Below are 16,017 nucleotides of genomic sequence, written 5' to 3' on the forward strand. Positions count from 1 at the left end.
ATTATACTCCAGAGCTGCACTCACTATTCTGCTGGTGCAGTCACTGTGTACATACATTACTTATCCTGTACTGATCCTGAGTTACATCCTGTATTATACTCCAGAGCTGCACTTACTATTCTGCTGGTGGAGTTACTGTGTACATACATTACTTATCCTGTACTGATCCTGAGTTACATCCTGTATTATACTCCAGAGCTGCACTCACTATTCTGCTGGTGCAGTCACTCTGTACATACATTACTTATCCTGTACTGATCCTGAGTTACATCCTGTATTATACTCCAGAGCTGCACTCACTATTCTGCTGGTGCAGTCACTGTGTACATACATTACTTATCCTGTACTGATCCTGAGTTACATCCTGTATTATACTCAGAGCTGCACTCACTATTCTGCTGGTGCAGTCACTGTGTACATACATTACTTATCCTGTACTGATCCTGAGCTACATCCTGTATTATACTCCAGAGCTGCACTCACTATTCTGCTGGTGCAGTCACTGTGTACATACACTACTTATCCTGTACTGATCCTGAGTTATATCCTGTATTATACTCCAGAGCTGCACTCACTATTCTGCTGGTGCAGTCACTGTGTACATACATTACTTATCCTGTACTGATCCTGAGTTACATCCTGTATTATACTCCAGAGCTGCACTCACTATTCTGCTGGTGCAGTCACTGTGTAAATACATTACTTATCCTGTACTGATCCTGAGTTACATCCTGTATTATACTCCAGAGCTGCACTCACTATTCTGCTGGTGGAGTCACTGTGTACATACATTACATATCCTGTACTGATCCTGAGTTACATCCTGTATTATACTCCAGAGCTGCACTCACTATTCTGCTGGTGCAGTCACTGTGTACATACATTACTTATCCTGTACTGATCCTGAGTTACATCCTGTATTATACTCCAGAGCTGCACTCACTATTCTGCTGGTGCAGTCACTGTGTCCATACATTACTTATCCTGTACTGATCCTGAGTTACATCCTGTATTATACTCCAGAGCTGCACTCACTATTCTGCTGGTGCAGTCACTGTGTATATACATTACTTATCCTGTACTGATCCTGAGTTACATCCTGTATTATACTCCAGAGCTGCACTCACTATTCTGCTGGTGGAGTCACTGTGTACATACATTACATATCCTGTACTGATCCTGAGTTTTACAGCAAGACACGGAGGCTTCGTATTGCATAATCCTTCTTTACTGAACCACCAATAGCAGCAAAGAGAAAAATTTACATATAAGGAACCATAGCAACCAAGGTCCCTCCCCACTGGCCCCTATAATAGGCCTCTCTTCCTCTGTGACTTCCTCTTTCTTTGCTGCTGCCACCAAGTTAAGTACATCTTATTTATGCTTGTGTCATTTATATTTAGTGTCTTTGCGCTGTTTACCCCAGGGTGACTAACCCTGCACGCTCGCAGCGCTCCCCTTTGCCTCATGCATTCGGCTTATTGCTGGGGTGTATTGTTTTATTTGCATTGCGCTGAGTTGCTTCGGTTGCCGTTTTCCCGCGCCCCCCCCACCCCCACCCCCCCTCGGTTTTCCCTTACCCTTAGTTCCGGGGGGGTTCTCTGCCCTAGCCAGTGGTCTTTTGACACATGGTGAGTCCTACCTCTTGTTCACTTAGGTTCCCGGCATATGGTGGGCGGATCCTCCGTCCCTGTGGACGGCGGCTTTGTTCCTGGCGCTTGCTGTGCGGTGGGACAGCGAGATCTCGCGAGATCTCGGCGGCCATCTTGCGTTTGGCTGCCGCGATTCGCGGGCTTTTGGGGGCGGAGCTACAGCGTCTCCTGCTCCTTCCGGCCAGTCGCTTTTTACTTACAGCACGGTCGGCGGCTCCTGCTGCTCCCTCTGCCTTTCTAGCATCCAGTGTTCTCCTCAGGCATCCCAGCTCTTCACAGTGAGTTACTTTCACCGGGAAGCACTTTAGCCAGGCCAGTGGCAGTTATGTCTGTACCTACTTCCCCTCGGTCTGCCGGCAGGCCCCCCTCCCCCCCTGAGGGATCCGGCCCCTCTCATGTGGATGCCCAGGCGCTGGCTCTACAGCGATCAGTGTCGGATGCGATCATGGCAGCCATGGGCTCCATGTCATCCATCCTTTCTCAGACCATTACCCAGGCCCTGGCCGTCCCACCTTCCAATTTACCTGTGCAGGATCCCATTACCACTCCGCAGCCTACCTCAAATGACTCTCCTTTTGTAGAGGAGGTTTTGACTGGTGCGCATATTGCCACCCCAGAGACCGTGCTTAGACCACGGAAGAGGGCCCTTTCCCGCCGGGCAGAACGGGCGCGGACATGGAAAAGCGCAAGAGCGCAATCCCCGGAATTGTCTGGCTCTGACAGAGCTTCAGACGAGGAGGCATTCGCGGATATGGATTATGAGGCGGAGGAGGATGTCACCCCCCCAGTTCAGGGCCCCTCGGCTGCAGTTGCAGCTACCTCCTCTGCCAGGGATGTGGTGTCCCCTTGTACCGCTTCCCTATCTGTGGCGGTTCTGGATGATTCGGGAGAACCTATGTTTGACCCCGAATCGTTGCACCACCCGCGTTCGGCGGAATGGCTCCCCTCCCCTCATGTAGGGGCTTATTTGGAGCACTGGGTGCGTCACTCGCTTTCCCGCGATTCACGCAACAAACTCAGGGCTGAGTGTCCCAGGCCATTGGTTCCTAATAAGGTGTGCGAGACCCCAATAGTGGATCCCAAAATGGCTCAGTTTCTAACCAAAACTGGCTGGAACTCAAAGAAGGGCCTGGATTCGGCGCTTCGTAGCTGCCAGGACAAGATCCTAGATGTCCTCGGCCCACTTACCAAGATCTTGGAGATGGCCGAGTCAGCCAGGAGTGAGGGATCCCCAATAGACCACGAGGAGTTACGGGGCTGGGCCCAGAGGGCCATTTGCCTTACCGGCAACGCCAATACTTCAGTGGCGATTGAGAGGCGCAAGTCTATCCTTTTCAAGATAGACCCTAAGTTAGCTAACTTGGCGCTCACTGAGGCGGGAAAGGAAGCCCAGGGCCTCCTTTTCGGTGAGTCCTTCATTAAGGACATGGGCCGTTTTGTGGGCACCTTTACTGCGCTTGATAAGGCCCAGAGTTCGATGCGCAGGGTGTTTCACGGACGGGTCTCTCATCGGGCCGGCAGTGGTAGGGGCCGCCTGTCCGGCCGTGCTAGTTTCCAGGCCCGCGGAGCAAATAGAGGTGCCGGTGGACATCGTCCATCCTTCCAGGAGCAACGCAACCCGTCTCCTTTCTTCGCCTCCAGAGGAAACCAGTGGCGTTCTCGTTCCTTCCGGGGCAACCCCAACCATCGCAGACCCTTGGGTAAGTGCTCCCCTGACCGGGGATTCTATGGTTCCTTGTGTAGGGGGCAGACTCCAGCGTTTTTCCCACGCTTGGAGTGTCATTACCTCAGACCCGTGGGTCCTCACCACGGTCAAGGGATTTCACATAGAGCTCACGGGGTCTCCCTACGTTGTCCCCTCCCCGCCACTTGTCCCCCTGTCACACACAGCTTGCGCTCTGGTCGACGCGGAGTTGTGCTCCCTCAGACAGAAGCGGGCGATAGAACGAGCGTCCCCATCACGTGGGGCGGTGATCAGCAATATCTTCCTTGTCCAGAAGAAGGGTGGACAGATGAGGCCAGTTATCAATCTGCGCGCGTTGAATGCGGTAGTTCGCTACCGGCATTTCAAAATGGAGGGGATCCATCTTCTTCGGGACTTGTTAGTTCCTGGGGACTGGATGGTAAAGCTGGACCTGAAGGATGCATACCTGACGGTCCCAGTGGCCACTCACTCCAGGGACCTACTCCAGTTCAGGTGGAACGGCGAGGTCTGGAGGTTCACCTGTCTGCCATTCGGACTGTCGTCAACTCCTTGGTGCTTCACCAAGTTGCTGCGTCCGGTCGTGTCATGGTTGAGGACTCGGGGCGTCCGCCTAATTATTTACCTGGACGACATCCTTCTGATGCACGAATCCAGGGTGGGGTTACTGGAACATCTCCAGTGGACGTCGGATTTGCTTTCAGATCTCGGATTCCTCCTCAACATAGAGAAGTCCTGCCTCATCCCGACTCAGAAGATGGAATTCTTAGGATTCACGGTGGATTCTCTCTCGGAGTCCCTCAGTCTGCCGACGGCAAAATTGCGGGCGATCCGCAAGGAACTGAGACATGCGCTTCTCATACCCCATCTCTCATTGCGTCATCTGGCCCGCTTCATCGGTCTGTTAGCCTCGTCCATCCAGGCGGTGTTTCCAGCCCCATTACATTACCGTGCGCTCCAGCGTCTGAAGATCGCCCATCTTCGGACCGGTGCATCCTTTGCGGACGCGGTGGTCCTGGATTCGGAGGCCCGAGAGGAATTGAGTTGGTGGATAGCCAATCTGGAGGCGTGGAACGGCAGGGCGATTTTCGGCTCCCTGCCAGAGTTGACCATAGAATCAGATGCGAGCCTCCAGGGTTGGGGCGCCCATTGCAATGGTGTATCTACGGGAGGCCCATGGTCAGCGGAGGAGTCCCTCCTGCACATCAATGCTTTGGAGCTCCTGGCAGGATCTTTCGCGGTGAGAAGTTTTTCCAACGGGATCGCCAACGCTTGCATCAAGTTACGTATGGACAATATATCAGCAGTCCAGTATGTCAACCGTTTGGGGGGTACTCGCTCAGCGACGTTGGCTCGTCTGGCCAAAGACTTTTGGACATTTTGCCTAGCCAGGGACATCATGGTCCAGGCGGAGTACCTACCGGGACTGAACAACGTCCAGGCGGATTGGAACTCGCGCTACCTATCGGATGGCAGCGATTGGCAATTGGACCCTCTGGTCTTCTCAGCTATCTCGGAATTGTGGGGTCCGATGTCTATCGACCTGTTCGCTTCACGGCTGAACAGACAGCTCACCCGTTTTTACAGCTGGCGTCCGGACCCGGAAGCATTAGCAGTGGATGCGTTCCTCCAGGATTGGTCGGTATCCCGCCTGTACGCGTTTCCCCCATTCTCGATGATTCCGAGGACACTCTTGCAGGTGATTCGTCAGCAGGCGGACCTAGTTCTTGTGGTACCGTTCTGGGGGTCTCAGGTATGGTTCCCCTCGTTGCTGAGGATTCTAGTGGAGATTCCTGTACTTCTCCCGACCCGGTCGGATCTCCTCCACAACCCTCTGGGACTACAACATCCCCTTTTACTCGACGGATCCCTGCGGCTGCTGGCATGCCGGATCTCCGGACACCTGGATCGTTCGAGGGAGTTTCGGCAGCAACTCGACAGCTATTGGACAGTGCATGGGCTCCCGGCACTAGGAAGTCGTACCGGGCAGCCTGGAGAACTTGGGCTAACTGGTGCGTGGAACGGGACTTGGATCCCGTTTCGGCACCTGTAACCCACCTGCTAGAGTTTCTCACCTCTCTCTTCGAGGCGGGGAAGGCATATCGGACCATTAACCTTTTTAGGTCCGCTATCTCTTCTGCCCATGCGGGCTTCGAGGGAGTCGCGGCTGGCCAACATCCGTCTGTTTCTCGCCTGTTAAGGGGGGCTCGTTTATCTCGTCCCCCGCGTCCTCGTTTTTCCACTACATGGGACGTGACCCTGGTCCTTACCTTCTTGTCCTCCTGGCCCGAGAACTCTGACCTCACAATTAGGCAATTGTCAGCTAAGCTCTTGACGTTATTTTGCCTCATTTCATGCAAGAGGGTCTCAGATGTGAGGGCTCTTGATCACGACGCGCGCTCCTTTACCCCGGAGGGGGTTACTTTCAACATCTCGCGTCGCACGAAGACCAACATACGTTTCGTGTCCTACCCCAGTTTTCCTGACTCTCCGATTTTATGTCCAGTGGCGTGCCTTAAAGAATACGAGTCCAGGACTCTGGCGCATCGGTCTCCGAACAGTTCTCAGCTGTTCATTTCTATTCGTCATCCTTTTGGACCGGTTTCTAGCCCCACGTTAGCACGCTGGCTTAAATGGGTCATGTCATTAGCTGGTGTAGACACGTCTGTCTTCACGGCCCATTCTGCGCGTGGGGCCTCTGCCACCGCCTTGGCGGTTTCGGGTGCCAGATTAGAGGATGTTATGCGCCTGGCTGATTGGTCCAATGTGACCACTTTCAGGGAGTTCTATTTCCGTCCTCCACCTAATTTATTTGCTTCAATCATTGACGGGCTTTGAACTTGCAATACAAAGCCTCCGTGTCTTGCTGTAAAACTTAATGATTTTCCTATTTCATGACGTAAAGTCATAGTTTTATTAAAGACACGGAGGCGAGTATTGCCCACCCTATTCCCTCCCTTGGGTTTTTTTTTCTCGCAGTTTTTGGTTACAGGGGTCACGTATCATTACCTCTATGTATTATTAACCTTTTAAGTTATTGTGTTTTAGGTTTTATTGTCCTAATGTTCTTGCATTGACATTGTATTTCATGTTATTTATTACAATTCTTATTGTGTTCGGTCACTTGTCACCTGGTTTTCCAGTGGCGAAGGTGGCGTCTGGACATTCTGTCTGGAGATGTTGTTTCACCTAGGCCTATGGTCTGTTTTATTTTCCAGGATGAAGTCTTTCCGTTGCAGTATGCCGTGTTTTCCGGAGGATATGTTCTACAGTTTAGCCTGGTTGGCTAGTTGATTACGCTGCTGGGCGTTGGACTGTCTGTTCCAGTTGAAGTTTGGAGTCATCGTTGTGATGTTCGTGATGTCGGTTCAGTTCAGAGTTACCGTTGGGATGTTCGGGATGTCAGCACCAGAGGATCAAAGAAAGAGGAAGTCACAGAGGAAGAGAGGCCTATTATAGGGGCCAGTGGGGAGGGACCTTGGTTGCTATGGTTCCTTATATGTAAATTTTTCTCTTTGCTGCTATTGGTGGTTCAGTAAAGAAGGATTATGCAATACTCGCCTCCGTGTCTTTAATAAAACTATGACTTTACGTCATGAAATAGGAAAATCATTAAGTTACATCCTGTATTATACTCCAGAGCTGCACTCACTATTCTGCTGGTGCAGTCACTGTGTCCATACATTACTTATCCTGTACTGATCCTGAGTTACATCCTGTATTATACTCCAGAGCTGCACTCACTATTCTGCTGGTGCAGTCACTGTGTATATACATTACTTATCCTGTACTGATCCTGAGTTACATCCTGTATTATACTCCAGAGCTGCACTCACTATTCTGCTGGTGGAGTCACTGTGTACATACATTACATATCCTGTACTGATCCTGAGTTACATCCTGTATTATACTCCAGAGCTGCACTCACTATTCTGCTGGTGCAGTCACTGTGTACATACATTACTTATCCTGTACTGATCCTGAGTTACATCCTGTATTATACTCCAGAGCTGCACTCACTATTCTGCTGGTGCAGTCACTGTGTACATTACAGATCCTGTACTGATCCTGACTTGCTGACTGCATTATGCTACAAAGCTTCAGAGCTGGAATTCCCCAGCATTTACATAATATTGTATAGTTTGACAGGGGATCTTGGTTACATATATCCAATCAAAACACGAGTACGGAAGCACATTTCGGACATTCCCCATTACGAATCTCGTAATGTCTCGGCGGTCAGCCTTCATTTTGCCATTGTACATGGAGTCGATGCAACAGCGCTAATAGTGCAGAGCATTGAAAGGGTTACCTCTTCAACGAGAGGTGGTGATCATAAAAGAAAGTTCCCTAATCGGGGTCTTACTGGATGATTCAATTAGAAACATGCCGTCCCGCTGGTTTAAACAAAAAGCATGACTTGATCCTGCAATATCATTAATTAATTTGTTTGTCAAACTTCCTGCCGTAACTTGTTTTTTCTGTAGTATTATCCACTTAGGTTTTTAATTCTAAGAGAATGTCTTGTTCAGTTTTTAACCCTCTATACTCTGTGTCATGTGACACCTATATTCTCTGAGATTGGTGTGACAGGGGTATATAAGTAATGGAGTTTGTGTAACGTGTATCATGAGTAAGGACCGTCATGTGATGGTCCGAAACGCGTAGATCGTTACTATGTGGGTTTTTTGGAGTTTTTAAACCGCAAGAAATAAAGGATTGTTCGTTTTACAGAGCTGGAATTTTCATCCCTTTTTTTCCCCTATATATCCAATTCTATAGCGTTGAGCTCCGAAGAGGAATAACGAAATCTATTATGTGGTTATAAAGTGCTCAGAATATTCCTGCAGCTCCAGGGAAAGGAGAAGGTAAAAGTTCAGGTTGATAGAACGTCTAATCTAATCAACTATTGGTAGTGAAATGTGAGGACTTGTTGGGAGTCAGACGGAGGTGATTTCCATCAGTGTCGGCTATCTTGACACTTGCCAAGTACCTTGTAATGCTAATGGACCAGGTCAAGATATGGTATGAGGACAATCATCATATCTTCAGGAATGGGGTAACTTGTAGTCAATGTAAGGATAAGACTTCAATCTAAATCAGGAGACATATAGGGAAGAATGACTACTGGACACCATGGTCTAAACACAAAACCACTACTCTGGATACAAAGCCACTGGTCTTCATGGACTAGATACTAAACCATTGGTCTCCATGGACTAATACTAAATCACTGATCTCCATGGACTAATTCTAAACCAGTGATCTCCATGGACTAATACTAAACCACTGATCTCCATGGACTAATACTAAACCACTGATCTCCATGGACTAATACTAAACCACTGATCTCCATGGACTAATACTAAACCACTGATCTCCATAGACTAATACTAAACCACTGATCTCCATGGACTAATACTAAATCACTGGTCTCCATGGACTAATTCTAAACCAGTGATCTCCATAGACTAATACTAAACCAGTGATCTCCATGGACTAATACTAAATCACTGATCTCCATGGACTAATTCTAAACCAGTGATCTCCACGGACTAATACTAAATCACTGATCTCCATGGACTAATACTAAATCACTGGTCTCCATGGACTAATTCTAAACCAGTGATCTCCATGGACTAATACTAAATCACTGATCTCCATGGACTAATACTAAATCACTGGTCTCCATGGACTAATTCTAAACCAGTGATCTCCATAGACTAATACTAAACCAGTGATCTCCATGGACTAATACTAAACCACTGATCTCCATGGACTAACACTAAACCACTGATCTCCATGGACTAATACTAAATCACTGGTCTCCATGGACTAATACTAAATCACTGGTCTCCATGGACTAAATACTAAACCACTGATCTCCATGGACTAATACTAAACCACTGATCTCCATGGACTAATACTAAATCACTGGTCTCCATGGACTAATACTAAACCACTGATCTCCATGGACTAAATACTAAACCACTGATCTCCATGGACTAATACTAAACCACTGGTCTCCATGGACCAGATACTAAACTACTGATCTCCATGGACTAATACTAGACCACTGGTCTCCATGGACTAATACTAAACCACTGGTCTCCATGGACCAGATACTAAACCACTGATCTCCATGGACCAGATACTAAACCACTGATCTCCATGGACTAATACTAAACCACTGATCTCCATGGACTAATACTAAACCACTGGTCTCCAAGGACTAACACTAAACCACTGGTCTCCATGGACCAGATACTAAACCACTGATCTCCATGGACCAGATACTAAACCAGTGATCTCCATGGACTAATACTAAACCACTGATCTCCATGGACTAACACTAAACCACTGGTCTCCATGGACCAGATACTAAACTACTGATCTCCATGGACTAATACTAAACCACTGATCTCTATGGACTAATACTAAACCACTGGTCTCCATGGACCAGATACTAAACTACTGATCTCCATGGACTAATACTAAACCACTGGTCTCCATGCACTAATACTAAACCACTGGTCTCCATGGACCAGATACTAAACCACTGATCTCCATGTACCAGATACTAAACCACTGATCTCCATGGACTAATACTAAACCACTGATCTCCATGGACTAATACTAAACTACTGGTCTCCATGGACTAATACTGAACCACTGGTCTCCATTGATTTCAGGACTGTTTGTCAAACACTAACCTTAGTTCCTTAGGTAGTTGCACTAAACCAGTATTGACATTAAATATATAGGTCAAAAGGCACTGATCTTGAATAGCTGTAAAGTAGACTTGATAAAGTTGGTCACTAAACCACTGATCACCAGGTTTCAGACACAAAACCATTTGAAACAAACCAGGGAATTGGACATATATATGGGGGAATGTTTGACAGTCTTACCTAATGATACAGGGGATACTGTCTCCTTATGGCATGATTGCCTAATTGGCATGAAAAGTCTTATAGGCCAAGCAACGCTCCTCTGGGATTCTGGGAAGATGGTATGCAAATGAGCTCTTAGCAAGCTCTGCCTCTAATGCTACCAGATGTAAGCTATCCTAGAAGTCAATGTTAGACCTTTTAAACAGGCCTTGAGACATGACTTGGATAATATTTAAGCCAGCATCTCATCTGCAGACAGCTGTTTTGGGGTGATTGCCCCTCATTAGTGCATAGCAGAGAGTACTGGCTTAACTGGGTGAGTGGCCTAGGTCAGAATTCAGAGCTTGCTAAGAGCCCACTTGCATACCCTCTACCTAATGATAGTCATGGCAGATACATGCATAGAGGCATAGATGGTAAATGAAAACCACAGCAGCAACTCTAAGTTTTTCGGGGTTCCTTCTTTCAGTCCTGCTTTAGGTGGACTTTTTAAAAACTCACAAAGCTCCATGCTGGCCGTCATATTAGGTTTTCTGGACAAATCATTTTTCAAGGGGTGTTTCGCGAACAAGCAGAAGTGGCTGGAGTCCTGTCAGACCTGCGCTGGTCTACGGTGTAGAGTTACATCTTCTACGGTTCAGCCAGACGAAGGCGAGTCCTGGCTCCTGTTTTACATCAGCCTTAACATGACAAATCTGAGCATAAATCCCATCTGGGGCTAATGGCCATAACTTCATGCAGAAACTTTATTTACCAGCTTTACCTCTCTGCTGACAAAAAACCCAGTCCCTGTCTTATACTTCTACAGCCTGAAACCCTATCTCCAACACTGGGAAATTCAAGGGAACATTCAAAGTATGAAGGACATCCAGAGAATTTTTTCTGGTGGACCCAAACTCTAATAGAAGGAGCTCTTTCATAAAAGAGTTGTCTCAGGATAGGTGTTGTCTCATGATATGCCACCAATGTCTGATCAATGTGTGTTTGACCACTATGTTCCCCATCAGCTCGCCGATGCACTATGCTACTTTTCCTGCTGGTTCTAGGGGGTCAGATCTTACAGAAGGATCTTTTTAGCCCTTGAGCAGTATGTCTAGCTTTCCACTCGCAGATAGCAGTAAGAATGCAGTTGGACATAGATGGAACTTGCAACAAAAATATTTTCTGGTCTCACATAAGGCAACAAGCTTGTTGGTTACAATAGTCTTAGAAGAGGCAACAAGCTTATTGGTTACAGTCTTACACGAGGCAACAATCATATGGTTACAGAGTCTCTGAATAAGGGTACGGTCTTCTCCAAAGACGACCAGTCTAGCAGTAGTACGTTTTCTTTATAGGGCAACAGTTTACTCTCTCCCTTGACTTGGGATGCAGCAAACTTCTCTGTGCATTGACACTCTGGTTTAAGTCTCCCGAAGGTGGCATTGGTGTAGATGACTAAGCTACAGTTGGCACCATGGTATAGACTCACACAACATGGGCAGTCTCAACAGCTGCTCCCAGATTGCAGTATCTATATCCTTTCAACCACTGTACACACTTTTCCATGTCCCCTCACAGTCACGATATCCCTCTCCTTGCAAGTTTTGCATGTAGTGTTAGTTGCCTCTGCATGGAGTACATGGTGGCAGACTGGCTTGACTTGGTCAAAGATCTCTGTTGCTTACAGGGCCAGTTGGTGTAGCACTTGCTACAAAACCTGCCAGGATCACTGGGTGCCAGTGGTGAGTAACCACGGCTTCAGTGAAGGTCCATGAAGGACAGACCTGACCAGAATGATTCAACTCCCAAACAAAAATTTGATTTCAACCGTATGTCCTAATAGTGGGCAGAAGAGATTAACTTTCAACAAACTGTGCATTAATCAATAGTACAATAGTACAGTGTGTGTACATGAGGAATAATACTATTTCTGGCCAGTATGTGACTTGTATCTGGCACCTGTTAACAGTTTTCCTTTGTGCATGCTGAATGTCCTGTCCTGGAGAGTCTTCAAGCATATTTCAAAGTGAAAAGCAATTACCAAGGCGGGTCGGGGCTGGTAGGTAAATAGCTGATAGCATGGGATGTAGACATTTCTCACTGATAAGATATATTACAAAGTTTCTTGTGGTCATTTCTACTGTTAATTTATGCAAAGGTGTATGAAAAGTTAGCGACCATTTAATCCAAATTCAGCAGAAGTTTAAGGCCTCCTGCACACGAACGTCTGTGGCCCGCAAAATGCACGAACACCGACCGTGGGGCAGCCGCAGTGGATCGCGGACCCATTCACTTTAATGGGTCCGCGATCTGGCCGTTCCACAAAAAGATAGGACATGTACGGGACAAAACCCCATGGAAGCACTCCGTAGTGCCTCAGTAGGGTTCCGTTCCGCACCATTCCGCATCTCTGGATTTGTGGACCCATTGAAGTGAATGGGTCTGCATCCGTGATGCAGAATGCACATGGAACGGTGCCTGTGCATTGCGGATCCGCAAATGCGGTCCGCAATACAGCCACGGGACACCTACGGTCGTGTGCAGGAGGCCTAAATCTGATGGATCACTGTCTTAGATCTACACTGCAGTAAATGAGTTGAAACCTATTGTAAAAAGAATATTTGGAGCATGCAGTTCTGCGCATGGAAATAAAAAAATATCTCATGCACTTGTTCCATATATAGAACCACATACCTATCAGTGTCTGGTTCCACCCTCCTGCACCTAGTACTGTCCCTTTAACGTGACAACATGTGTGTGACAAGAAGCAGAAATTTTAACACTAATATTTGCCTGCACGTTCTGCCAAAGCCACATAGAATTGGAGGTGTCTGCAAATAGCCGAAGCAGCCATTAGCTGGGCTTTGGAAATTAGCAGTTCTCTAGAAAACAGAGATATCAGCTAGACCCTTCACCTTCATGAGAACACAGCCTATAAATAAACCAGGAACCAGTGACATCACCAAGACACTTCATATTAAACAGAATACAGCCTATAAAGGAACCATCAACATCACTGAGACTATTGATATTCAAGAGAATACAGCCTATCAATACACCAGGAACCAGAAACATTGCCCTGACACTTTGCCTTCATGAGAATATATCCTACAAATAAACCAGTGATATATATATATCAATTCACTTGGAACCAGTGACATCACCAAGACACTTCATATTAATGAGAATACAGTATATCAATTCACCAGAAACCAGTTGGACGGTGCATATTTACGAGAATGCAGATTATCAATTCATCAGGAACCTGTGACATCACTGATAAACTTCATGCGCATTAGACGGAACATGTGACCTGACCAGAGACACGTCATAGTCATGAGAATGTAGGCAGCCAGTGATATCATCAAGACACCTCTTTTTCATGACAATGCAGCCTATCAATTCACCAGGAACTAGTGACATCACCAAGACACTCCATATTCATGAGAATACAGCCTATTAATACACCAGGAACCAGTGACATCACCAAGACACTCCATATTCATGAGAATACAAACTATCATCAACTCATTGGGATCTAGTGACATCATCAAGACACTTCATATTCATGACAATACAGCCTATCAATTCACCAGGAACTAGTGACATCACCAAGAGACTCCATATTCATGACAATACAGCCTATCAATTCACCAGGAACCAGTGACATCATCAAGACACTACATATTCATGAGAATATGGCCTATCAATTCACCAGGAACCAGTGACATCATCAAGACACTACATATTCATGACAATACAGCCTATTAATACACCAGGAACCAGTGACATCATCAAGACACTACATATTCATGACAATACAGCCTATTAATACACCAGGAACCAGTGACATCATCAAGACACTTCTTATTCTTGACAATGCGGTCTATAAATTTCTGAGGAACCAGTGCGATCACCAAGACACTTCATATTCATGAGACTGCAGTGACATCACCTAGATGATTTATATTCTTGAGAATACAGCCTATACACATACCAGGAACCAGTGACATCACCAAGGCACATCAACTAGACACTGCATTTTTATGACACAGTGTCCTTAGGAACCCATTGAGAAACTTCATACACATCAGAAGGAAGTAGTGACATCACCAAAAACACTTCATATTGATGAGAATGCAGCCAACCAATGACATCACCAAGACACTTTATATTCATGAGAATGCAACCTATCAATTCATCAGGAACAAGTGACATCACCAAGACACTTCATATTAAACAGAATACAGCCTATAAAGGAACCATCAACATCACTGAGACTATTGATATTCAAGAGAATACAGCCTATCAATACACTAGGAACCAGAAACATTGCCCTGACACTTTGCCTTCATGAGAATATATCCTACAAATAAACCAGTGATATATATATATCAATTCACTTGGAACCAGTGACATCACCAAGACACTTCATATTAATGAGAATACAGTATATCAATTCACCAGAAACCAGTTGGACGGTGCATATTTACGAGAATGCAGATTATCAATTCATCAGGAACCTGTGACATCACTGATAAACTTCATGCGCATTAGACGGAACATGTGACCTGACCAGAGACACGTCATAGTCATGAGAATGTAGGCAGCCAGTGATATCATCAAGACACCTCTTTTTCATGACAATGCAGCCTATCAATTCACCAGGAACTAGTGACATCACCAAGACACTCCATATTCATGAGAATACAAACTATCATCAACTCATTGGGATCTAGTGACATCATCAAGACACTTCATATTCATGAGAATATGGCCTATTAATACACCAGGAACCAGTGACATCACCAAGAGACTCCAAATTCATGACAATACAGCCTATCAATTCACCAGGAATTAGTGACATCACCAAGACACTACATATTCATGACAATACAGCCTATTAATACACCAGGAACCAGTGACATCATCAAGACACTTCTTATTCTTGACAATGCGGTCTATAAATTTCTGAGGAACCAGTGCGATCACCAAGACACTTCATATTCATGAGACTGCAGTGACATCACCTAGATGATTTATATTCTTGAGAATACAGCCTATACACATACCAGGAACCAGTGACATCACCAAGGCACATCAACTAGACACTGCATTTTTATGACACAGTGTCCTTAGGAACCCATTGAGAAACTTCATACACATCAGAAGGAAGTAGTGACATCACCAAAAACACTTCATATTGATGAGAATGCAGCCAACCAATGACATCACCAAGACACTTTATATTCATGAGAATGCAACCTATCAATTCATCAGGAACAAGTGACATCACCGAAGCACTTCATATTTAAGAGCCTACAGACTATCAATTTTCCAAGAACCAGTGACATCACTTAGATACTTCATGCTCATGAGAATACAGCCTATCAATTCATCAGGAACCAGTGACATCATCAAGGCACTTCGTATTCATAAGAATACAGCCTATTAATACACCAGGAATCAGTGACATCATCAAGACACTTTGTATATAAAATAACGTAATCTTTCAGCGCACCAGCCATGAGCTGCTATAATGTGAGAACGGCACTGTAATAGTTAATAGAGAGAGCATTTTCAAGGGCCAGGCTTCATCATTGACTGGAATTTGCCTTTAAGAAGGGGTTAAATACGGGTTCTTTAAGGTGGCAGCTGCTACATTCATTTCTGTGACTAATGCAGTGCAAACCTTCTATGACAGTAAACTGCCGGGTTCTTCAGAAGCGAGGACCACCGCCAGGTGAAGGACCCATCCTGGATCTGGTCAATGTCTTCTGCCCACCGC

General features: G+C 46.1%; 1 long non-coding RNA gene across 1 annotated transcript; it reads left to right on the forward strand.

Moving 5' to 3' along the window:
- The first annotated feature begins 1,301 nt into the window (after positions 1–1,301).
- LOC121003978 lies at positions 1,302–15,756 on the forward strand. The gene is made up of 4 exons (XR_005779635.1): positions 1,302–1,386; positions 1,970–1,974; positions 8,375–8,379; positions 15,746–15,756. It is a non-coding gene; the product is annotated as an uncharacterized LOC121003978 (long non-coding RNA).
- Positions 15,757–16,017: the final 261 nt, after the last annotated feature.

The sequence above is a fragment of the Bufo bufo genome, chromosome 6 (genome assembly GCF_905171765.1).
Source record: "Bufo bufo chromosome 6, aBufBuf1.1, whole genome shotgun sequence".
NCBI classification, from domain to species: domain Eukaryota; kingdom Metazoa; phylum Chordata; class Amphibia; order Anura; family Bufonidae; genus Bufo; species Bufo bufo.